Source organism: Lynx canadensis, chromosome D2, assembly GCF_007474595.2.
Source record: "Lynx canadensis isolate LIC74 chromosome D2, mLynCan4.pri.v2, whole genome shotgun sequence".
Taxonomy (NCBI): domain Eukaryota; kingdom Metazoa; phylum Chordata; class Mammalia; order Carnivora; family Felidae; genus Lynx; species Lynx canadensis.
Genome location: NC_044313.2, coordinates 26110924 through 26137108, shown reverse-complemented (window position 1 = coordinate 26137108; position 26185 = coordinate 26110924). Strand labels below are relative to the sequence as shown.

Genomic DNA, 26185 nt, shown 5'->3' with positions numbered 1-26185 from the left:
AATAACTAATAAAAATAAATAAAATAAATAAAGATAATATTTTATTGTTTTGCTATAAACTTTAGGTCCCATAGCTAGGTTCTTGCTTTATTCTAAATAGGAATCGAGATTTATTGTTTTAAAGTGATACTGTGTAGAAATTACGGATTTATTCCCTTGAAGAAATACCAAAGGTGACAGGTTCATGGTGGAATTCTCATTATACTTTATGATTAAAAAGCTGTATTATATACTATTCAATAAAATTAAACTTCACTTCAAAAAAAAATCAGAAATACCTAAAAATCCATAAACTGGTTTATTCATATAATGCAATACTATAGGGCAACTAAAATGAACTAGTAAAGACTTATGTATCCACATGCACACATACCAAAAACAATGCTGAACAAAAAAACCATGCTGCAGAATCATACGTATAAACATAAGAGTGTATGTACTTTTACGGATATATACATATTAGTAAAAGTAAAAAAAAACATAATGGGAATGATAATTACTGAATTCATGACCATCTTTACCTTTAGAAGTGGGCAAGAGAAGGCAAGAGAGGGAAACAGGATCAACAAGGATACATACAGGCCTCAGCTGTATCTGTAGTTTTATCCCTTTGAAAAATTTATATTGAAAAAAGAAAACACACAATTAGAAAATAGAAAAAAAATATACAGGGGTGTCTGGGTGGCTCAATCAGTTAGGTGTCAGATTCTTGGTTTTGGCTCAGGTCATGATCTCATGGCTCAGGAATTCAAGCCCCACATCGGGCTCCGTGCTGACAGCTCAGAGCTTGCTTGGGATTCTCTCTCCCTCTCTCTCCCTCCCGTGCTCTCTCACACCTGCTCTCTCTCTAAATAAATAAACTAAAAAAAGAGAGAAAACTAAACAAAGTAAATATGATGGCCTACAAGGTGATCATTACATGCTTTTCTGTATGTTTAAAAACATTTGAGATATAAAAGTATTTCATATTTTAAAATAAATTTTAACATTAAAGAAACCCCATTAAACTGAACCAAGGAGCTTTTAAAACATATATGCCACTGGACGTCTGAAATGGAAACATACTAATTCCCAACAAACCATATATTTTTGTTTTTGTTTGTTTTATCCATTAAGTTTCAGACTTCAGTTTTCTCTTTCCAAGCAGATCCTGACATAGCAGGCTTTTCCATCTTACACTCTTGATATTGCTTCCCAATCAAGATACACACAAAAGGTAGGAACAAATAATTCAGCGCTCTCCAAGTCAATTTAAACCTTCTGGTTCTGTGCTCTACCCAAAAAGAGGGCAGTTTTTCTGCTCTGCTGGCAATTTTGCCATTTTTACTGGGGGTTTTTTTGGGGGAGGGGGCTTGCTAAGAAGTTGTTTTCCATTTAAGAGAGAAAGAAGGAGGGGGCACGTGGGTAGCTCAGTGAGTTAAGCATCCGACTCTTGACTTCAGCTCAGGTCATGATATCACAGTCGTGGGTTCTAGCCCCATGTCAGGCTCTGCACTGGCAGTATAGAGCCTGCTTGATATTCGCTCTCTCCCTCTCTCTCTGCCCCTCACCCATTCACATGCTGTGTCTCTCTCTCTCTCTCTCAAAATAAATAAACTTTAAAAAAGAAAAAAGAGGGAAAGAGGAAGAAAGGAAGGAACAAATGAAGGACAGCCACCATAAGCTCTGGTAACCAATCACAAAACACAACCAAATTTCAAAAGTCATATATAAGATATGCTGTTTCAAATGACAAGGAATTTGGCAATCTGTAACAATCTGTAATCAACTTCCTTAAAGCAAAGAACTTTTTTTGGTCTGAACCTAAAAAACAAAGCGAACACCAACCACTCATTAAAAAAGGTTAGCTTATTTCATTAATTCTGCTCTATTGCAAGAAACCCATGTTGCATATCTTATAAAACAGCTTACCAGAAATTCTCTCTCCAGCCTTATCTCATACTATTACTCTACCACTTTGTTTTAGTGAGAGCAACCTATTCATTAAACCCTCACTACATCCACTTTTGCATCTTCTTACTCTTGTGTCACCATCTTTATCTATTCCCTGATCCCACAAACATGCAGTAATCTTCCCACTTTCAACAATAAACAGTAACAGCTAACATTTATAGAGAATTTAATGTATGCTAGTATTGCTTCAACGGAATTATCCCATTTAACCCACACAACCCTGTGAAATTTGTTCTATTTTCTCCTTTTTGGTGGTGAGAGAAACTGCGTGAGGCTGTTTTCCAAGGTTGCAGAGATGGTAAGTTGCAAGCCAGGTCTCAAACCCAGACTCCAAAAACTAGGCCCTCAAACATATGTGATGCTGTTTACTGGCTCAAAGCACTGACTGCCTTTATTGCTCAAATGTCACTTCACATATGCCCTGTGATATTTAACATTTTGTTTTCATAGATGTTAAGTGGTTCAAAATACTACATTCCTTCAACAAAAATTTACTGAGAGACTATATGCCAGGCAGTGTTGACTACTTGCTATAAAAGCATGTTATAGAGCCTCTACAAATGAAAAGTAGATGAATTCTTCAGATACACGGCCATCTCAGAAATATGGGTAAATGCAAAATTAAAAGCAGTATGTACAGGGACGTGTGGGTGGCTCACTCAGTTAAGCAACTGACTCTTGGTTTCAGCTCAGATCATGATCTCACAGTTTCATGGGTTCAAGCCCTGTATCAGGCTCTGCACTGGCAGTGTAGAGCCTGCTTGGGATTCTTTCTCTCCCTCTCTCTGTCTACCCCTCCCCCATTCTCGGGGTCTCTCTCTCAAAATAAATAAGCTTTAAAAAAATACGTACATAGTAATTTAAACTACATAAAAACAGGGGGTGCCTGGGTGGCTCAGCCAGTTAAGCACCGGACTTCAGCTCAGGTCATCATCTCATGGCTGGTGAGTCTGAGCACCAAGTCAGGCTCTGTGCTGACAGCTCAGAGCCTGGAACCTGCTTCGGATTCCGTGTCTCCCTTTCTCTCTTCCATTCCCCTGCTCACACTCTGTCTCTCTCAAAAATAAATAAAACGTTAAAAAACTAAAAAAATAATAAACTACATAAAAACAATGCTTAGATGAGGAACTGGAAAAGAACACAGTCATAAATAGTATGAAAAGGTTGGGGTTTGTTTTTTGTTCCTCAGTATTTCACTGAATTAAGCTTTTTGTTAAGAGCAATGAAAAGATGTATTAAAACAAACATGTTATGAGAGCTTTCTTTCCCCCATGAAACAGCAGAAACAGCCTAGAGAGACAGATGAATGAACATCCCTCCTCCTAACATCCCACTGTCAACTGGTTTCCTTTAGAAAGATACACCTGATGTCAGTAGTAAGGCTTGCAGATACATAATACCTCTCTACATAAATCTCCCCACAATTACAAACTTTTGGAAACTTGTAGCTAATTACAAATTTTCATACATGGAATCAAATCGTGGAACTGACCAAAACCTTGCAGAACATCTCCTTCAGCCCTCTCATTTTACAGACTGATTACTAAATTCTAGGTTAATGACAGTAAATGCAGCAACCTATAAAGAGCCGAAATTGTAGTGGCTTATATTGCAAAAGAAATGAATTTCAGAAATAAAGTCTGTGTGTGCTAGCACTGGCCTATGGAGTTCTCATTTTAATTACTGACTAGCTGTGTCCTTTGGAACTTAACCTCTACAGGCCTGGACGTCTTCATCTAGATAAATTCTAACCATTACTGAAAAGTGTCTCAGTAGGGGAGCCTAGCTGCCTCAGTGGGAGAGCAAGTGACTCTTGATCTCAGGGTTTTGAGTACAAACCCCACTTTGGGCGTGGAGCCTACTTTAAAAAACTTAAATTAGGAAAGAAAAATGTCCTAGTAATTTTCAAGAAGACCTAAATCACATTAAGTTTCCATGGTAAATGGTACTGTTTCAACATTCCTCCCTTCAAGTTAGTTAGCAGAAATTGCACCTGCTCTCTGAAGAGGCAAAATGAACAGTGTCCAGCCATTATGAAACAAGTAGAGTTCAACCAAGAACCTCTCTGCATCCGGACACAAACAACCCTATAAAGTGACTAGTCACTGCAGAGCACTGTACTTTGCAATACATCCCTCAAACCTAACGGGGCCGACCGCACTGGAAAAAACCAAATCTGACACCAAGCTCTACCGACTGCTTTTAAAAGCTGAGGCCTACTGACGTCAAACCCCCCAAACGTTATGCTTAACGACTAATGGTTCAGGCCTCTGATGTGCATCTCCCCTCTCGACTATCACCAGCTTCAGGGATCCCCAGAAAAGGAAAGGAACGGACCGCCACCGGACAGCTGACCCCGGACTTGGGAGCCCTTTGGAAAGAACCAGCATGGTTTTTGCGGCGGTTTGCGATTCGCGGTGAGCTTTCCAAGAAGCACTGCAAGGACAGAACTGGCATGTGGGCTATCAAGCTGGCAATTTCCGGCGGGTCTTGCTAAAACGCTGTCAACCTCGCCTCCTTCCACAGCTGTCCGCTAGCTCCCTGGGGTCCACCCCGAAAGCGCAGGGGTTGAGGCCCATCAAGAGGGCGGAAACGCTGGCCTCTGGCGAGGACGGCGAAAGCCGGCGTCGGCCGGAAAAATAAGCAGAACTGAGTAAAGAGGTATCCGCCTGAGGCGGGGTGGGGGCTGCCACCAGCGTGAGGAAAGCGGGGGAACAGGACGTGACACGACGAGGCTGGCTCTGAGGAGACGAAGGGCCGCGCTCCGAGGGTAAGGCGAGTCCCGACGAGCCGAAGGCATGGAAACAATGGCGCGGGCGTGACGTGAGGCTGGGGGCGTCGCCGCGACGCGGAGGTAGGGGCCAATCTGAGGCAGGGGCGAGCTGCCGGGGGGTGGGAACGCCGTGCGGGGACGCGGGCGCCGAGCCCTCAGACACGCAGGCGAGCGCTGGGAGGGGCGCAGCGGCCCGGGTGGGGCAGGGGCAGGCGCTGGCCCCCGGTCCCCGGTCCCCGGTCCCAAGTCGCGCGCTCGGACACGCACCCTCCCTCGCGTGCTTGCTGGCTCGCTCGCCCGCTCCCTCCCCGCCCTCCCGCGGGTCCAGCCGCACTCACCGGCCCCGCCGCACGGCAGCAATCCCAGCGCGCAACTGCCGCAGCCGCCTCGGCGCGCGCCTTCCCCGCCCCCGCCGCCCTGGCACCGCCCCCAGCTCGCGCCCTGCCAGGGACCGGCGCGCTGTTCTTTCCCCAGCTCCGCCGCATAACCCGGTCGCCACGACGCTCCCTAGCTGCTCTGGCAGAGAGGAGCCGCGATGCTGGCGCGCGCGCCTCGGGCTCTAGCGCTCAGGTTTGCTAGATTCACAAACAACAGAACATCAGTTGTTGCCGAGCTGTGGGGTAACGCGTGTTGACAATCCTTACATGTCTTTTAGGTCTGCATCCCTTGGCCTTGTGCCCCGCCCCTCAGCAAGGCCCGGGGCTACCTAGCCTTGGCCAATGCTCCAACGCTTTTCCTTAGAGGGATGGGGTACCCTTTTTCCCAGTCACAGAATCTTCTGGTCGAATGGACCTCAAAGCCACTCTGGTCCAGACCCCCATAGCACCCTTGAATCCCATTGACAATTAAAAGCACTAGCTTTGAAGTTTGTCAGAACAGGCTGGAATTCCAGTTCCACCGCTTACAAATTGTGTGACCTTGGGCAAATTACCTGACCTCACTACCTAGTTCCCTCATCTATAATACGGGAACAGATAACAATAGTACGTACAGGTGTTACAGGATGAAATAGTAGAGGGAAGGTGCTTAGCACAGTCCTGGCACACAGCACTCAATAAATGTTTGTATTGACCCACCACCAATTCTAAAGAAGACCCCAAGTGACAGAAAGCCCACTATTTCCAGAGCAATGCATTCCTCAGCAGCGCTGACAACGGTAATAAAGTGTTTCTGAAGCCTCTACTTTCTGGCCCAAGTCCTATCCCTTGGGAGCCTCAGAGAACAAACCGGTCTAATCTCTCTTTGACTTCTGCTTTTCAGATACTTGAAGATTTCTGCCCAAGGTCTTCTTTTGTTCTGGACCAGTATCTCCCTTTACTGGGGGAGGGGAGGTCTTTGTCCTCATTCTCATGAACCTAGTAGGTTTGAATGTGGCTCCTGTAGAGTATATCACCCAAAACGGAATCAAATGTTTGTAGTACCATCAGAGCAAAGCAGTCCCCTAACTTCCTCCTTATAGGACTTACTGCCTTCCAATTCACACAGTGAAGTTCTTGGCTTCCGCACTATTGACTCATTGCGCTTGCCATCAACTAAAACCTTCAAGACTTTTAAATAACTGCTCTGCTCTGCTGGAGCATTTTTTTTACCTCTCTGGTGGTTTTTGAGCCAACTTCAATTCAGGTCAGCTGAGGACAGGCCTTGGACCTCTCACCTACTAGATTTTTCAGGATTATGTGAGAAAAAGGAATAGGAGTTGGAAGTTCATCTAATACCATCTTTAAACCAAGTGTTTTTGGAAAAAGGTCAGGATTTCTGTCTAAAGACCATCCCACTGAGCAAATAAAATGCATGCATATATGTGTGTGTGTGTGTATATGTATATATATACGTATATATGCATACACACACACATATATATATATGTATATAAAATACAACAGCAAGAAAAAGTGCACACACACAAACACACACAAACTAAAAGGAAATATATAAGTATGTTACTCAGGGTGGTTTCTTTTCTTCTTTATACTTTTCCATAAATTTCCCAGGTTTTCTACATTGTTTATACTACTTTTATCATCGAGAACTGTGTTTCCAAAAAAAATCAGAACAAGTAATTTTAAAAATCAGAGACATGTAATAACTTTAAAAATTGGGAAACAAACTTAAGACATAACTGACTAAGAAAAAATTTGTAATATATAAAACAAAGGATTTGTATCTGGAACATACAAAGGATTCTTAACAAATCAATAAGAAGAAAAATCTACTAGAAAAATGGGCAAATAATATAAATAGGCAGTTCACAGAAAATACAAATTGCTAACAAACACACAAAAAAATACTATCTCACTGGTAACCAAGGAAATGGAAATTAAAACTGAGATTGGCAACAATTTTCAATCTTCATAATATCAAAAGAATATAAATTGGCACCTCCACTTTAGAGGGCAACTGAACAACATCTATTAAATCCATGTCTCAGCAATACCACTTCTACTTATCTAACTGTATGTAATATGGAGGTGTGTATAAGGATAATTACTATCGTATTGTTAAAAAAGAAAATGTGAGGGTGCTGGGGTGGCTCAGTCAGTTGAGCGTCCAACTTTTGATTTCAGCTCAGGTCATGATTTTACTGTTCATGAGATCCAGCCCTACATCAGGCTCTGTGCTAACAGAAAAAAGTTAAATAAACTTAAAAAATAAAAAATATTTAAAGTTAAATAAATAAAGTTAAATAAACTTTAAAAAAATAAAAAATATTTAAAGTTAAATAAACTTTTAAAATTTTTTAAAAATTAAATTTAAAGAAAGAAAATGTGGAATCAGCCTTAATGCCCATCATTAGGGGAGTGGCTAAATAAAATGTAGAATGCTCATAATGGAATTCTATAGAGGATTTAAAAGAAGTGACCTTGATCTATATGTTAATATAGATTTATCTCAAAATCCTATAGCTGAATGTAAGCAGCAAGTTGCAGCATGATATATAATATGTATATTATATTGATATTTTTAAAAACTCTTCCTCGGGGCGCCTGGGTGGCTTGGTCGGTTAAGCGTCCGACTTCGGCTCGGGTCATGATCTCACGGTCCGTGAGTTCAAGCCCCGCATCGGGCTCTGTGCTGACAGATCAGAGCCTGGAGCCTGTTTCGGATTCTGTGTCTCCCTCTCTCTCTGCCCCTCCCCTGTTCATGCTCTGTCTCTCTCTGTCTCAAAAATAAATAAACATTAAAAAAAAAATTAAAAAAAAAAAAAAAAAAAAACTCTTCCTCAAAATAGATAACTTCAGTCTAATTATGAAAAATCATCAGACAAACCCAAATCAAGGGATATTCTACAAAATACCTGACCTGGACTATTCAAAAGGATTAAGGTTGGGGTGCCTGGCTGGCTCAGGTGGGAGAGCATGTAACTCTTAATCTCAGGGTCAAGAGTTCGAGCCCCATGTTGGGTGCAGAGATTACTTAAAAGTAAATAAATAAATGAACTTAAAAAAAATGGAAGCCTTTAAAAAAAAAGTGTTAGGGTCATGGAAGTCAAGGAAAGACTGAGAACTGTCACAGGTTGGAGGAAGCTAAAGAGAAAACTAAATGCAATGTTGGATCCTGGAACCATAAAAACACATTATGGAAAAACTGGTAAAGTTTTAACAAAGTTTATAATTTAATAGTATATTGTACCAGTGTTAATTTCTTAGTTTTGACCATTAAACCAGAGTTATGGAACCTGTTAACATTAGGAGAGGCTGAGTGAAGGTATACTGGAACTTTCTGTTAAGATCTTTGCAACTCTTCTGTATATCTAAAATTATTTCAAAATAAAATGTTAAAACACTTTGCAACTCTCCTGTAAACTAAAATTATTTTCAAAATAAAATGTTAAAATAGACATAAATACCATTATCTCTTACCAACATTGCTATAGACAATGTTTGTATCCCCTTCTAAATTCAGATGATGAAACCTAATGCCTCATGTGATGGTGTGTAAAGGTGGGGCCATTGAAAGGTAATTAGGTCATGAGGGCAGAGTCCTCATAAATGGAATGAGTGCCCTTATAAAAGAGACCCCAGAAAACTTCCTACCTTCTCTGCTCTGTAAGGACAAAGTAAGAAGACAGCTGTCTCTGAACCAGGAAACAAGCCTTCACCAAATCTGCTGGTGCCTTGCTCTTGGACTTCCCAGCCTCTAGAACTGTGAGGAATTTTATAGGCTACTAAGTGACTGGTATACTATTATAGCACCCCAAACTAAGACAATCACACATTAAATTTGTAAAAGATTTTTAAAACAGGTTATAAGGCTACATGCCAAACTCATCAGAAGTTATCTCTAGGGGTGCCTGGGTGGCTGTCAGTTAAGCATCAGACTCTTGAGTTCCGTTCAGGTCATGATCTCACAGTTCATGAGGTAGAGCCCCACGTTGGGTTCTGTGCTGACAGCGCAGAGCCTGCTTGGGATTCTCTCCCTCTTAGGATTCTGCTCCTCCCCCACTTGTGTGTGTGTGTGTGTGTGTGTGTGTGTGTGTGTGTGTCAAAATAAATAAATAAACTTAAAAAAAATTCTCTCTTAAAAAAAAAAAAAGTTATCTCTATCTCTAAAGATGGGGTAAGGGGCCAAGATTGGGGGTAAAGTTCAAGGGGAGTTTAATTTAGTTTTACTGTTTCTGAAGATAAGTGTATTCATGTATTGTTTTTGTAACCAGAAATTATTATTTTTTTTAATTGCAGAAGAAAGGAAAAGGACAGGGCATTTGGCCTTATGACTCCTTCTGGAGTAAGACAAGCCATACCAAGTATGAAAGAACTGAACCTTCTAACAGAAGAGTGGGGAGCCTGAGGAAGCAAAGGAGCCTTAAGTGGCTTGCCTGTGATCTCTAACTTGGCATGGGCTGAAGGGCCTGGGCAGTGAGTGCTTAAAAAGAGAGGCCATTCTACTGTGGCCTTGGATGGCCTCTCACCAAACTTCCTGCCCAGCACCCACATGGCTGTCCCACCCCTCTGATTAATACTATTTTCCCCAGAATACCATAAAAGCATTCACAGGTTACTCATCAGTTTTCTGCTCCTTGGTAGAAACTCTCAGAGAAATGCAAACATTGCTTAACACCCTGGCCTGGGGCCTAGAAACAACCTCCTGCTGCCCAAAACTCTTTGTCCCAGGAAGTGTTCAATCTTAGATCCAATCAGCCACCTCATTTGTCTCCTCTGTTTTTCATCCTTCTTTATCTAATGGCATAGGATCAGCACTTACCATGATAAGTGCCAGTACAGGCATTATGGAAGAAGACAACCATAAAATGTTTAGTCTAGCTAGAAATGTCTATTTCTAGTCCAATTTGAGAGATGGGACATCCATGTAAGACTTAGAAGGACCTACATTTATTCAAAAACATGCAGTGAGCTTCTACTCTGTGCCTAATACTGATCAATAGAGACGTGGGTCTCTGCAGGAGGTTTCTGACTGCTTGGAAAGATGAGCTTTAAATGAATAATTATTTTATCACAATTTTAGGGAAGTGATATGCAGGAAAAGTAAAAGATGCGATGAGGGAAAACAAAATAGGGGCTAGGTTTTGGGGTAGGGAGAGGGTCAGGAAAGAAACTTTCCCTAAGGAAATAACATCTCACCTGAGACCTGAAGGATGAGTAGGACTTCAACTAAAAAGAGAGAGGGGCTTGCTTGGAGGAGTGAGGATTCCTGAAAGAGGGACCAGTAGATACAAAGGCCTGAAAGTAGGGATGAACCTGTGTATGTATAAAATGATCTGAAGCCTAGAGAGAAAAGGCAGAGAGAAAAGGAGAAAGTGGCAAAAAAAAAAAAAAAAAAGGACCTGGAAAGAGGCAGGATCAGACCTTGCAGGGCACCGTAGACCAGATAAATGATTATCTTACCCTAAGTGTGTTGGAGAGTAATTGAGGCCATAAAGTGGAGGAGTTGCATGGATCAGCTCTGCAGTTTAAATGAATGGAATGTAATCAACCAATCGTCTCAGGCATTTATGAAAATTATTTCATTTAGGGGCACCTGGGTGGTTCAGTTGGTTGAGCGTTGGACTTCGGCTCAAGTCATGATCTCTCAGTTCATGAGTTTGAGCCCCGCATGGGGCTTGCTGCTGTCAGCACCCAGCCTGCTTCGGATCCTCTGTTCCTCTCTCCCTCTGCCCCTCCCCCACTTATGCTCGTTCTCTCTCTCTCTCTTTCTCTCTCTCAAATAAATAAATAAATAAATAAATAAAACTATTTCTAAAAAAAAGAAATAATTTTCTTTTTATTATTGAGAAAGACAAGATCTGCAAGTTCTATGACAATCATTTCATTTACTGAACATCTACCAGGTGGTAAATACTGGAGATCCCCTATCCACACTTTACCCCAGAGTTGCTGAACTTCTATTTAGGTAATTAGACACTTGGGTAAAACATAAAGGCAGGTCATTATATTCCAGATGCCTAAGAGCTTCAGAGTTTCAGGAGAGATGGATTCCAGAGGAGACAGAAGAGTCAGAATCAAATACACAGATGTGCTACTTCATACCTATGAGGATAGCTAAAGTTAAAAGGGAAAAAAAGCAACATAACAAGTGTTGACAAGGATGTACAGAAACTAGAACACTCTTGCATTTCTGGTAGAAATGTAAAACGGTACAGCCTCTATGGAAAACAGCTTGGTGGTTCCTCAGAAAGCTAAACATAGAATTACCTTACGATCCAACAATTCCACTTCTGGGTATATATCCAAAAAGATTGAAAATAGGGACTCAAACAGACACCTTTATACTGATGTTCATAGTAGCATAATTTACAGTAGCTAAAAAGTGGAAGCAACCCAAGAGTCCATTAATACATGAATGGATAAACAAAATGTGGTACATACATACAAAGGAATGTTATTCAGCCATAAGAATGCATGAAGTTCTGGTACCTGCTACAACCTGGATGAACCTTGAAAACATTATGCCAAGTAAAATAAGCCAAAGACAAAAGGACAAATACTATGTGATTTCACTTATGCGAACTATCTAGAACAGGCAAATTCATACAGACAGAAAGTAGATTAGAGATTACTGGGGGCTGGCAGGGGAGTTATTACTTAATGGGGACAGAGTTTCCATTTGGATCATGGAAAAAAAGAGTTTTGCAAATAGACAGTGGTACCTTTTTCAGGCAGTCAGGAAGACGGCAGACATTCAGACAGAGTGTGCCTACCAAAAGCAGCCAATCATCTTTCAAAATAACAAAAGGGTTCTGCTTGGAGAAACTGGCAAGGAGATGCTCCCTCAATACTACAAAAACACTGGTCTGGGCTTCAGGATGCCCAAGGAGACCAGTGAGGGCACCTAGATCATTAAGAAAAGCCTCTTTACCAGTAATGTCTCCATCAGAGGGCAGGTTCTGTTTGGCATGGTGACCAAGATGAAGACGCAGAGGACCACTGTCATCTTCCAAGACTACCTCCACTACATATCAAAGTACAACCACTTTGAGAAACCCACAAGAACATGTCTGTGCACCTGTCCCCCTGCTTCAGAGACGTCCAAATTGATGACATAGTCACAGTGGGTAAGTGCAGGTCCTTGAGCAAGACTGTGCGATTCAATGTGTTCAAAGTCATGAAGGCCACTGGTACCCAAAAGCAATTCCAGAAGTTCTGAGACTAGACATCTGCCCACACTCCTGATGAAAATAAAGTTATTTTCCCTGTGGAAAGGAAGGAAGGAAGACGAAAAGGCAGTGCTGATGGTTGCACAACACTATAAATGTACCTAATGCCATTAAAATGTTTAAATGTTTATTTATTTCTTTTGAGAGAGAGTGAGCACAAGCAGAGTAGGGAAAGAGAGAGAGGGAGAAAGAGAATCCCAAGAAGGCTCCACTATGTCAGCACAGAGCCTGATGTGGGGCTGCATCTCAGGAATCTGGAAATCATGACCTGAGCCAAAATCAAGAGTCAGGACGCTTAACCAACTGAGCCACCCAGGCGTCATTTTTAAATGTTTTAAAAGTTTAAAATGGCAAATTCTGTTATATATATTTTACCACAGTGAAAATTAAAAAAAATTTTTTTTAAATTTATTTTTAAATTTATTTTGAGAGATAGAGAGCAAGCAGGGGAGGGGCAGAGCAAGAGGGAGACAGAATCCCAAGCAGGCTCCACACCACCAGCACAGAGGCCCATGCAGGCTGGAACCCCCCCAACCACAAGATTTTGAGCCAAAAGCAAGAGTTGGATGCCTAACCGACCAGCCACCCAGGCGACCCCAAAAAAATTTTAAAGGAATTGAACACATATTTATATAGGACCATTTCCTCCGTGTCCACTGGGCTCCTTCCATATGGCCACTTTTCAGTTCCTGGTCCACATGTCCTTGCTTATACTGTTTCCTCTGCATGAAAAGCTCTTTTCACCTTTTGAACCCTATTCATCTTTTAGGTGTTAGCTCAAATGTTACTTGGAGAGGTCTTACCACTCTCTTTACCCTGGTATTTTCTTTCATGCTGTCCTTTACTTCCCCATCTCTCCAGTTCCCTTCCTTCCCACAATCACAATTAAAGAAGTTTTTGTGTGAATATGTCTTTAATATCTGCCTGCTCATTAGGCTGTAAGCTCCAGGAGGGCATGGACAGTATCCATCTTGTCCACTGAGAAGGGATACACCGCCTACCTAGCCCAGGTAGGTGCTGGTACAGTGGGGATTGGGGATTCCATATATTTTTTTAGATAAGTTAATTAATAACTAAATGAATGTGTGGTAGGATTGTGAGTGGATTTTATTTTAATGCCTTCTACGAGGTTGTGTCTTGATTAAATTATTTTTAAAAATGGGGGGCGGGGGGAGCGGGGGGAGCACACCAGAGCTCTCATTCTTTCATCCTTGTGCTCTACCTTGTGAAGTCCTAAGCATCTCTTGGAGCAGGAACCTGAGCCAGACACTAGTACAATCTGTTTCCAGATAGATCTGATATGTTGCCAACTGTTCCAACCTTGGAGTCTAAATGTCCACCTAAATAAGTGATAAGTTGTTGGACTTAAAATGGAACACCTCTGGGGCACCTGAGTGGCTCAGTCAGTTAAGTGTCTGACTCTTGATTTCAGCTCAGGTCATGATCTCACAGTTTGTGAGTTCGAGCCCCTAGTCAGGCTCTGTGCTGACAGCAAGGAGCTTACTTGGGATTCTCTCTCTCTCTCTCTCTCTCTCTCTCTCTCTCTGCCCCTCCCCCACTCGAGCTCTGTCTCTGTCTCTCAAAAATGAATAAACGTTAAAAAAAAATTTTTTTTTAATGTGTTTGAAAACTACCAGTCCAGGCTCTGGAGGACCTCTCAGAAGGCCTTTGCATGGACTCAGGTTCCAAGCTACAAGGTCTTACTGATCTTATCCAAAGTTCATTGACTTTGCCACTGTTGTCTTGTGCTCCGTAAAAGGACATTTGCCCATTCTGATTCTTCCAGTGGTGTTGTGGAAAGGCCTCAAAAGAGATCACTGACAGCAGCTCAATACAGACCAGGCAGCGTAGTCCACAGGCAGCTTCTGTCTATGGAATCAGAGGCTAAAAATAGATCATTACAAGCCACAAAAGTCTTAAATTGCTTCTAACTAGGCAGCATGGTGTAGGGATTAAGAAAATGGATTCCTGAGCCAGACACTCTGGCTTCAACTTCTGGCTCTGCAGCTAACTAGCTGTGACCCTGGACAGGTTTCTTCATACTCTCATGTCTTAGTTTTCTCCTCTTCAAAATGGAGGTGGAGATAATAATAGTGTCTACCTCATAGGCTTGATGAGGATTAAATGAGATCATATTTGTACAGCATTTGAGACAGGGCCAGGCATCCAGTAAGCACTATATAAATAAATAAGTAGCAATGGTACTTTTCTTTCTGTATGAATTTATGAATGGCAAAGCCCAAATCCTGGCATTTTAAGTCTTCTACTGTTTGATGTTTTACCACTACTGTCGAGGTGAGGCTCTTTCTGCAGCCTCCCACACCTCTGAGGAATTGGGGTCACATGGCCCTCTGAAATGGTAAGTGGTTACCAGATCCTGGATTCCTTCACTCAGTAATATTTCAAAAGCAATTTTGGGGGTTCCCATAGGGTGGTCATCTTTGGATTATGCCATTCAGGACATTAAAATAAACTGCCATCTACTATCATTACTATTTCATGAAAGGCAATTTTAACACCAAAAAAGTAGGAAATAGGAAAAACGTAATCTCAGAATAAAAGGCAGGGCTTCTTCAACTGTCCATTGATGGATGAACGGATAAAGATGTGGTATATCTATACAATGGAGTATTACTCGGCAATCAAATAGGATGAAATCTTGCCATTTGCAACTACGTGGATAGAACTCAGATGGTATTATGCTAAGGGAAACTAGTCAGTCACAAAGACAAATACCATATGACTTCACTCATATGAGGAATTTAAGACATAAAACAGATGAACATAAGGGAAGGGAAGAAAAATAATATAAAAACAGGGAAGGGGACAAAACATAGGAGACTCTTAAATATAGAGAACAAACAGGGTTGCTGGAGGGGTTGGGGGAGGGCGGATGGGCTAAATGGGTAAGGGGCATTAAGGAATCTACTCCTGAAATCATTGTTGCACTATATGCTAACTAACTTGGATGTAAATTTTTTTTTTAAAAAAGGCAGGTATTCTTTTTATTTTAAGTTTATTTACTTATTTTGAAAGAGTGAGAAAGAGAAAATGAGCTGGGGAAGGGCAGAGAGAGAGAGGGAGGAAAGAGAATCCCAAGCAGGCTCCATGCTGTCAGCACAGAGCCTGACTTGAGGCTTGATCTTATTAACCATGAGATCATGACCTGAACTGAGATCAAGAGTTGTATGCTTAACTGACTGAGCCACCCAGGCACCCCAAAAGGCATGGATTTAAAGTAAACTGAGCTTAGTAAAAAATCAATACCCTTTTCTGTTCCTTTGTTGTTTGATCTTGAACCAGCAGCCAAGAGCCAACTCTTGTCTAAGACCCAGCATTTGGTTAACACTGCTCTACACAGCCCTTCTGAGTGTTCTTGAACATACTGGACACTGTAACTAAATATACCTTAAAGCTAGTCCTGAACACCCCAACTTTATAAAACTGAAGTTGTTTGCTAATAATCCTGGAGAACACTGCTATGCTCAGAGTAGATGGGCCACAACTGGAAGGGGTTATTTTAGTTGTTCCCTGTAGCACAAATTGGGCCATTGAGAACCTTGGCTCTAATTCCAAGGAGTCAGGAAGGCCTCTGAGCTACCCAAGTGTTTTAGAAAGTCCCTCCCAGTTCTGCGTCCCCTTTACTCTCATACCACTACCACACACACCAGGCTTCTGAAACCAGATGTGTGAGCAATTCTCTGTAACAACTGAGTATCAACAATTTAACTCAGTTCTGACACTTTGCCTTGAGAGTGTCCAGATCCCACAGGGTAAGGGCTCAGTCTCATGAGACGGCTCCCCACTTTGAATGCCAGTCACAAGAAATAGGTGCCCAGCTTACTATAACTTCTGTCTGACTTAGCTACAGATCAAAGGTTCTCATGACCTCTTCCCCCTTGGATTCAATTATTTGTTAAAAGAGCCACTCACAGGGGTGCCTGGTTACCTCAGTCATTGGAGCCTGCAACTCTTGATCTCAGGGTTGTGGGTTTGAGCCCTAAGTTGGGTGTAGAGATTACTTACAAATAAAATATTTTTTTTTTCAAGTTTATTTATTCATTTGGTGTGTGTGTGGTGGGGGGAGGTGCAGAGAGAGGGGGAGAGAATCCGAAGCAGGTTCTTCACTATCACCCTAGAGCCAGATGTGGGGCTCAAACTCACAAACCATAGGATCATGACCAGAGCTGAAATCAAGTCAGTGCTCAACCCACTGAACCACTCAGGCACCCCCAAAAATAAAAATTTTTCTAAGTTTATTTATTTCTTTTGAGAAAGAGAGAGAGAGAGCACGAGCAGGGAAGGGGTAGAGAGAGGGAGAAAGAGGATCCCAACCAGGCTCCACATTGTCAGCTCAGAGCCTGACACAGGGCTCAAACCCACAAACTGTGAGATCATGACCTGAGCCAAAACCAAGAGTCAGATGCTTAACCAACTGAGACACCCAAGTGCCCTGCAAAAATAAAATCTTTAAAAAACAAATAAAATGAAATAAAATAAAATAAAATAAATAAAATCTTAAAAAAAAAGAGCCACTCCCAGAACAAACACCTACTTGTGTTTATTAGTTTATTAAATGACACGATAAAGGGTACAAATGAACAGCTGGATGAAGAGGTTTGGGGAGGTTCCCACACACAGGAGCTTTTATTTCCATGGAGTTGTCTCCCAGTATATTGATGTGTTGTATTCACCAACCTGGAGATTCTCTGAACCCCACACTGTGGGGATTTTTATGGAGGCTTAATCATGTAGGCATGATTGACCAATTCTATTTTTAGCTCCTTGCCCTTTGTAAGAGAAGGAAGGGAAGGGCTGAAAATTCTAAGCTTCTAATCATGGATTGGTCTTTCCAGTGATCAGCCCTCATCCAGGAGCCATTTATGACTCTATGAGAGTCACCTCATTAGAACAAAAGACAGTCCTATCACCCAGGGATTACAAGGGTTTCCGGAGCTCTGTACCAGGAATCAGGAAAAGGGAACAACATGTATTTTCTTCTATCTCACAGTGAGTATGCAGGTTTTCTTCCTAGACACAGTAAGAGAGTCCAGGAAGGAGAGTCAGGGTTCAGGGACTGTCATGCTGATTCTGCTGCTAATCTACTGTGTAATTTTGGTGAGGCCCTTAACCATTCAGAGACCTGTTCTACTCCTCTACAAAATGGAGGCAATAATACCTGCTCTGCATTCCTCAAGGTTGCTATGGGAATCAAACAAATAATGGGTATGAATATGAATATGGTGTTAAAGCACTGTAAAGGAATGAGTATTTGTTAACTCTCAGCCCCTACCCCCTTCTAGTCAGGGCCTCAAGTTTCCCTACTAACTTAATACCAATGATCCTTTCCTCTACCCTCTTCTTTAGCCTGACTAGGACTCCATAGCACAACACTCCAGGGGAGACTTCTAGGCCTTGGTTTAGAGCAGTGTGGTAAGGAAGAGCTGATTTTTTTTTCTCCTTCTCAGAGCCTTGGTCTCCAAAGTCTCTCCAGATGGAGGGAGCAGAGCTCCTAAGTATTAAACACTCAGGAACCCACAAACACTCTTGGAGTTCCAGCTAAGTGAGCCTGTCCAATAATACTTCCTGCTAAACTAACAAAGGGTGATAGCAGGAGAATGCTGGGAGACATTCCATTCTCCTGCCTCCAAGGAATCTTGGCAGCTCAACTTTCTAGTGTGTTATATCTGGAAGAAACTTTAGATCAGTGGTTCTCAATGCTGGCTGAACATTAGAATCACCAGGGGAGCTTTTAAAAAATACCCATGCCAGATTGTATCTCACACCAATTAAATCAGAATCTTGGGGGGAGGGACCTAGACATCAGTATTTTTAAAGCTCCCCAGATGATTGCAATGTGCAGCCTAGTTTGAGAACCACTGTCATGGATAATCCAGGTCAAACACCTCATTTTAATGAAGTAAAAATAGGTCCTGGGAGTTTATGAGTTTTGTGCAAAGTCATACAACTGGTTAGAATTTGAAATATCAATTCAATAAGTTGATGATAATAACAGCTAGTTTTTGTTGAGCATTTACTGGTAAGCAACCTGCACTTCATAAACATAATCTCAATTAATCATCACAATAATCTTAGAAACCTGAGAAACCTCAGAAAACTGAGGCCCAAAGGTTTTAGTTCACTCAAGGTCAAAGCAACTAAGGTGGTGGAGATCCCCAGTCAACAGTTTAACCAAATTTGAGCAGCATGCAGTTGACAAGATAGGGATAGGGCCAATGCCATTAAGGAATTTACAGTCTATCTGGAGAAGGGTTGCCTCCAGTTGAGCATCAGTTGAGCATCTGACTCTTGGTTTTGGTTCAGGTCATGATCACAGGGTCATGGAATAGAGCCCTGCGTGGGGCTCTGCACTAAGTATGGAGCCTGCTTAAGATTCTCTTTCTCTCTCTGCCTCTGCCTCTCTCTCCTGCTCTCTCTAAAAATAAAAATTTAAATACACACACACACACACACACACACACACACACACACACACACACACATTATAGTCTACCTGGAGAGACAGGAAACAGGTGAGCCAAAAATTAAACCAGTTTGATAAGTGTGATAGTAAAAGTAAACAATGGGGGGCACTCAGGTCATGATTCCACGGTTCAGTCTGTGAGTGAGCCCCGCATCGGGCTCTCTGCTGTCAGCACAGAGCCTGCTTCAGATCCTCTGTCCCCCTCCTTCTGCTTCTCCCCTGCTCATGCTATCTTTCAAAAATAAACATTTTTTTAAAAATGGGCAGAAGACATGAGCAGACGTTTCTCCAAAGAAGACATACAAATAGCCAACAGACACATGAAAAGATGCTCAACATCACTCATCATCAAGGAAATGCAAATCAAAACTAAAATGAACTATCATCTCACACCTGTCAGAACGGCTAAAATCAAAAACACAAGAAGCAACAAGTACTGGTGAGGATGTGGGAAAAAAAGGATCTCTCATGTGCTGCTGGTGGCAATGCAAACCTGTTCAGTCAGTGTGGAAAAAACAATATGGTGTTTCCTCAAAAAGTTAAAAATAAAACTACACTATGATCGAGAAATTGCACTACTAGATATTTACCCAAAGAATACAAAAACACTCATTCAAAGGGATACATGCACCTCTATGTTTATAGCAGCATTATTTACAATAGTCAAATTATGGAAGCAGCCCAAGTGTCCATTGACTAATGAATGTATAAAGAAGATATGGTATATGTACACAATAGAATATCATTCAGCCATAACAAAGAATGAAAGTTTGCCATTTGCAATGACATGGATGGAGCTAGACAGCATAATGCTAAGTAAAATAAGCCAGTCAGAGAAAGATAAATAGCACATGATTTCTCTCATATATGGAATTTAAGAAACAAAACAAACAAGCAACAAAAGAGAGAGAGAGAGAGAGAGAGAGACAAAACAAGAAACAGACTCTTAACCATAGACAAATTGATGGTTACCAGAAGGAAGCTGGATGGGGGAATGGGTGAAATTGGTGATGGGGGTTAAAGAATACACTTATCATGACAAGCACCGAGTAATGTCTAGAGTTGTTGAATCCCTATAGTGTACAACTGAAACTAATATAACAACTGGAATTAAAATAAAAAACAATAAAAAATATTTGTGCATTGAGGTACACTATTAACAGAGTAAAAAGGCAACCCATGGAACAGGAGAAAATATTTGCAAATCATATACCTGATAAAGCATTACTATCCAGAATATATAAAGAAGTGCTATCACTCAACAACAAAAAACAAACAACCCGATTCAAAAATGGGCAACGGACTTGAATAGACATCTCTCCAAAGAAGATGAAGAAATGACTTACAAGTACATGAAAAGATGTTAAGCAAATCATTGGGGAAATGCAAATCAAAAACACAATAAGAAAGGTATGGGCAACTAATCTTTGACAAAGCAGGAAAGAACATCCAATGGAAAAAAGACAGTGTCTTTAACAAATGGTGCTGGGAGAACTGGACAGCAACATGCAGAAGATTGAAACTAGACCACTTTCTCACACCATTCACAAAAATAAACTCAAAATGGATAAAGGACCTGAATGTGAGACAGGAAACCATCAAAACCCTAGAGGAGAAAGCAGGAAAAGACCTCTCTGACCTCAGTCGTAGCAATTTCTTACTTGACACATCCCCAAAGGCAAGGGAATTAAAAGCAAAAATGAACTACTGGGACCTTATGAAGATAAAAAGCTTCTGCACAGCAAAGGAAACAACCAACAAAACTAAAAGGCAACCAACAGAATGGGAAAAGATATTTGCAAATGACATATCGGACAAAGGGCTAGTATCCAAAATCTATAAAGAGCTCACCAAACTCCACACCCAAAAAACAAATAACCCAGTGAAGAAATGGGCAGAAAACATGAATAGACACTTCTCTAAAGAAGACATCCGGATGGCCAACAGGCACATGAAAAGATGCTCAACGTCGCTCCTCACCAGGCAAATACAAATCAAAACCACACTCAGATATCACCTCACGCCAGTCAGAGTGGCCAAAATGAACAAATCAGGAGACTATAGATGCTGGAGAGGATGTGGAGAAACGGGAACCCTCTTGCACTGTTGGTGGGAATGCAAACTGGTGCAGCCGCTCTGGAAAACAGTGTGGAGGTTCCTCAAAAAATTAAAAATAGACCTACCCCATGACCCAGCAATAGCACTGCTAGGAATTTACCCAAGGGATACAGGAGTACTGATGCATAGGGGCACTTGTACTCCAATGTTTATAGCAGCACTCTCAACAATAGCCAAATTGTGGAAAGAGCCTAAATGTCCATCAACTGATGAATGGATAAAAAAATTGTGGTGTATATACACAATGGAGTACTACGTGGCAATGAGAAAGAATGAAATCTGGCCCTTTGCAGCAACATGGATGGAACTGGAGAGTGTGATGCTAAGTGAAATAAGCCATACAGAGAAAGACAGATACCATATGGTTTCACTCTTATGTGGATCCTGAGGAACTTAACAGAAACCCATGGGGGAGCGGAAGGGGTAAAAAAAAAAAAAAAAAAAAAAAGAGGGTAGAGTGGAAGAGAGCCAAAGCATAAGAGACTCTTAAAAACTGAGAACAAACTGAGGGTTGATGGGGGGTGGGAGGGAGGAGAGGATGGGTGATGGGTATTAAGGAGGGCACCTTTTGGGATGAGCACTAGGTGTTGTATGGAAACCAATTTGACAATAAACTTCATATATTGAAAAAAACACAATAAGATATCACCTCACAGCTGTAATTAAAATAAAAACACAACAGTAAGATGGCCATTATTAAAATAAAAACACAACAGTAGGATGGCTGTAATTAAAATAAAAACACAACAGAACAAAACAAAAAAACAGAAAGTAAGTGTTGGCAAGGACTAGAAAAATTGTAATCTTTGTGTATTGCTAGAAGGAATGTAAAAAGGAATACTATGGAAAATGGAAGTTCCTCAAAAAATTAAAAGTAGAGGGGCGCCTGGGTGGCTTAGTTGAGCCTCAGGTCATGATGTCATAGTTCGTGGGAGTTTCATGACAAGCTCTGTGCTGACAGCTTGGACCCTGAAGCCTGCTTTGGATTCTGTGTCTCCTTCTCTCTCTTCCCCTCCCCCATTTGTTCACACGTGCTCTCTCTCTCTCTCAAAAATAAATAAGCATTAAAAAATTTTTAATTAAAAATAGAATTACTTGGGGAGCCTGGGTGGCTCGGTCGGTTAAGCGTCTGACTTCGGCTCAGGTCATGATCTCGCAGTCCGTGAGTTCAAGCCCCGCGTCGGGCTCTGTGCTGACTGCTCAGAGCCTGGAGCCTGTTTCAGATTCTGTGTCTCCCTCTCTCTCTGCCCCTCCCCTGTTCATGCTCTGTTTCTCTCTGTCTCAAAAATAAATAAACGTTAAAAAAAAAAAAGATTTAAAAAATAGAATTACTGTATGATCTAGCAGTTCCACTTCTGGGTATGTACCCCCAAAAAAACTGAAAGCAGGGGCACCTGGGTGGCTCAGTCAGTTAAGCATCCAACTTCAGCTCAGGTCATGATCTCGTGGTCTGTGAGTTTGAGCCCCACATCAGGCTCTGTGCTGACAGCTCAGAGCCTGGAGCCTGCTTTGGGTTCTGTGTCTCTCTCTCTCTCTACCCCTGCACTGCTCATGCTCTGTCTCCCTTTCTCTCAAAAATAAATAAAACATTAAAAAAATTTAAAAAAAAGATTGAAAGCAAAGTCTTGAAGACTTATCTGCACATTCATATTCATAGCCACATTATTCATAATATCCAAAAGGTCAAAGAAATCCAAGTGACAGATGAGTGAATAAACAAAATGTGGTATATACATACAGCAGAGTATTATTCAACCTTTAAAAGGAAGGAAATTTTGGGGCGCCTGGGTGGCGCAGTCGGTTAAGCGTCTGACTTCAGCCAGGTCACGATCTCGTGGTCCGTGAGTTCGAGCCCCGCGTCAGGCTCTGGGCTGATGGCTCAGAGCCTGGAGCCTGTTTCCGATTCTGTGTCTCCCTCTCTCTCTGCCCCTCCCCCGTTCATGCCCTGTCTCTCTCTGTCCCAAAAATAAATAAACGTTGAAAAAAAAAACAAAAAACAAAAAGGAAGGAAATTCTGCCACATGCTACAATATGGATGAACCCTGAACCTTATTATGTATGCTAAGTGAAATAAACTAGTCATAAAAAACAAATACTGTATGTTTCCACTTAATGATGTACCTAGAGTATTCAAATTCATAAAGACAGAAAGTAGAATGGTGGTTGCCAGGAACTGGGAGAGGAGGAATGGAAAGTTATTGTTTAATGGGCATGGAGTTTCGGTTTGAGGAAGATTAAAAAATTCTAGAGATGGATGGTGGTGATGGTTGCACAATAATGTGAATATACTTGATGCCACTGAACTATACAGGTTAAAATGGTAAATTTTATGTGCATTTTACCACAATAAAAATTACTGGGAAAAAAAATCATTGGCAATAGATTAGATTAGAGGGTGAAAGACTCAATGAGGAGACCATTTGAATAGCTAATATCCAGGAGCAAAGACCCAAGAAGAACCTGATAACATAAGACTGTGGCAGGGGTGATAATAGGGGACTGGGGACAAACACTAAAGATTTTTAGGTGAGTAGCTGGATGAGATGTGAGGGAGAATGAGGAGCCAAAGGCTACTCCCAAGGACATGACCTGAGGGACTAATGAACAGTGGTATCCATCACCAAGGCAGGGACCACGAGGATGGGGGTTGGTGGGGAGGAGACTGGTTTCTAAAAAGGTAGTGAATGCAGCTTTGGACAAGTTAAGTTTGAAGTGCCCAAGGAATATCCAGAAAATAATTTGTGGGAATCACATATATAAAGTGATCTCAAAAGATTGGGTTTTCTAAAGTATGGTAATAGTATCGTGGTTATTTTTAAAAATTTGTATCTTTTATAGAGGATGGGGGCAAATGGGACAGGGTTGGCCATGGGCTGATATTTGTGGGGGCTAGGTCATGGGTACATGAGGATTTATTATGCAATTCTACTTTAGGGGCTGTTCAAAATCACCATAATAAAAAGTTTACAAAACAATAATAAAGACAGATATAAACCTATAGGGGTGGGTAGAGATAAAGACATTATTTTACTATTAATAATAATACAAAGCACTACCATTTAGAGAGAGGCTCTACTCCATGGCAGGCACTTTGCTGGGCCCTTTTTGTGCATAAGTTGTATTTTTCATGACAACTTCTATTTTGCTAAAGCTCAGAGATGTCAGATGTCTTGCAAAACAAGTGGTAAGCTTTAGATTATATGAGCTATATCAGAAGGAGCAAATAAAAGAAAATAATTACACCTGACACTAATGTAACACTGTGTGTCAACTATACTTCAACTACACACACACACATATAAACACACAAGATAAATTAGAGGCTAAACAAGAAAAAGTATGGACTATCAGTAGTTGAGAAGAGGAAGAGGACACCATAAAGGGAATAGTAGGTGGAGTGCTTTGCAAACCAAGGAAGAACAGAGAACCGAAAAGAACATAGTGGCTCACAGCGTCCAATGCCACACAAGGTGCAAGCAGTACAGCAAACGAAACTGCTCATTGGATTTTGCAATGAGGAGGCCTACTCTTTTGATAAGCTACCCTGTAAGGGCAACTTGAAACACCAGCATGATATTATCATTTATAATAATAAATATGTATTTGGTCTTGGTCCCCTTTCTGGCACAGAGGCCTTTTTTTTTAAATATGAAATTTATTGTCAAATTGGTTTCCATACAACACCCAGTGCTTATCCCAACAGGTGCCCTCCTCAATGCCCATCACCCACTTTCCCCTCCCTTCCACCCCCATCAACCCTCAGTTTATTTTCAGTTTTTAAGAGTCCCTTATGGTTTGGCTCTCTCCCTCTCTAACTTTTTTTTCCCTTCCCCTCCCCCATGGTCTTCTGTTAAGTTTCCCAGGATCCACATAAGAGTGAAAACATATGGTATCTGTCTTTCTCTGTATGACTTATTTCACTTAGCATAAACTCTCCAGTTCCATCCACGTTGCTACAAAAGACCATATTTCATTCTTTCTCATTACCACATAGTAGTCCATTGTGTATATAAGCCACAATTTCTTTATCCATTCATCAGTTGATGGTTGATGGACATTTAGGCTCTTTCCATAATTTGGCTATTGTTGAAAGTGCTGCTATAAACATTGGGGTACAAGTGGCATAGAGGTCTTAAAACCCTTGGCATTTCCTAAATGCTAGAGCAATCAAGGTATCTTTTGTTATGTTAATGAGTGACTTTTGGCTACACTTAAATGAGGGCTGGTTGCCAAGGGAATCAACCTTATGATAAAAGGGGTGGGATTGAAAGTCCATCCCACTGACCTCTAGTGTGGAGAAAGGAGCTAGAGGTAGAATCAATCACCAACAGCCAATGATTTAATCAACTGTGGCTGTGTAATGAAAAACCCAAAAGGATGGGGTTCAAAGAGCTTCTAGGTTAGAACATGTGGAGATTTGGGAAGAGTGGCACCCTCAAAGAGGGCACAGAAGCTCCTCACTCCCTTTCTCTGTATCTTGCCCTATGTCCCTCTTCCATCTGGCTGTTCCCAAGTTACATCCTTTTATCATAAACTGGTAATCTAGTAAGTAAAATGTCTGAGTTCTGCAAGCCACTTTAGCAAATTAATCAAACTCAAGGAAGGAGGGGATTGTGGGAACCTCTGATCTATAGCCAGTTGGTCAGAAGCACAGGTAACTGGTACTTGTGAGTTGCATCTGAAGCTAGGGGTGGGGGGGGTCGGTCTTGTGAGACTGAGTCCTTAACCTGTGGAATCTACTGCTCTGTCTGGGTAGGCAGTGCCAGAATTGAGTTGAAATGTAGGACACCCAGCTGGTATCTGAGAATTGCTTGGTCGTGTGAGGAAACCCCCTCCCATAGATTTGTCCCAGAACCTGAACAGACTAAGAGCTCGAGACAGGCAGTCATAAAGGTGAAAGAAGCTTGACTGTATTTGTGTGTGGGAAGAGCCAGAGGAGAGACTGAGGATGGAGGAAAGGGAGGTGATGATGGTGCAGATGGTGTTGAGCGTGTCTTCCCTCTGACACGAGGAGGGGCACCACCCTGTGAAAGGGAAAGAAGGGAAGCCACTTGTGGGCTGGGGCTTAGAACAGAGATCTGGGAAACCACGATCATGAGAGCAGGTGAACCAGGAGTAGGGAAGTGAGCAAACTGAAAGGCAAGGAGTTCTGTCCAGAGACCTGTACGTTGGCACTTCTGAGCTGGAGCAGTCTTGACAACGTCCAGGGTGTGCCTGGCTGAGGTGGCAGTTATGTCACTAGAGT

At 41.6% G+C, this 26185-nt stretch overlaps 2 protein-coding genes and 1 pseudogene across 4 annotated transcripts in view; 2 read left to right on the top strand and 1 right to left on the bottom strand.

Annotated features, from left to right (window-relative positions):
* The window catches only part of NT5C2 (5'-nucleotidase, cytosolic II), a 101044-nt gene extending 95900 nt beyond the window's left edge, over positions 1-5144 (bottom strand). The window contains exon 1 of one of the 2 annotated variants that reach the window (XM_030334033.2): positions 5065-5144. The gene's annotated coding sequence lies outside the window, so the exon portion shown is untranslated. The remainder of the gene's footprint in view (positions 1-5064) is intronic. The other variant, XM_030334034.2, reaches the window with a different exon arrangement.
* The window catches only part of INA (internexin neuronal intermediate filament protein alpha), a 62946-nt gene continuing 41488 nt past the window's right edge, over positions 4728-26185 (top strand). Inside the window, exon 1 of one of the 2 annotated variants that reach the window (XM_030334036.1) lies at positions 4728-4807. The gene's annotated coding sequence lies outside the window, so the exon portion shown is untranslated. The remainder of the gene's footprint in view (positions 4808-26185) is intronic. The other variant, XM_030334035.1, reaches the window with a different exon arrangement.
* On the top strand, positions 10883-12417 carry LOC115526764 (annotated as a pseudogene).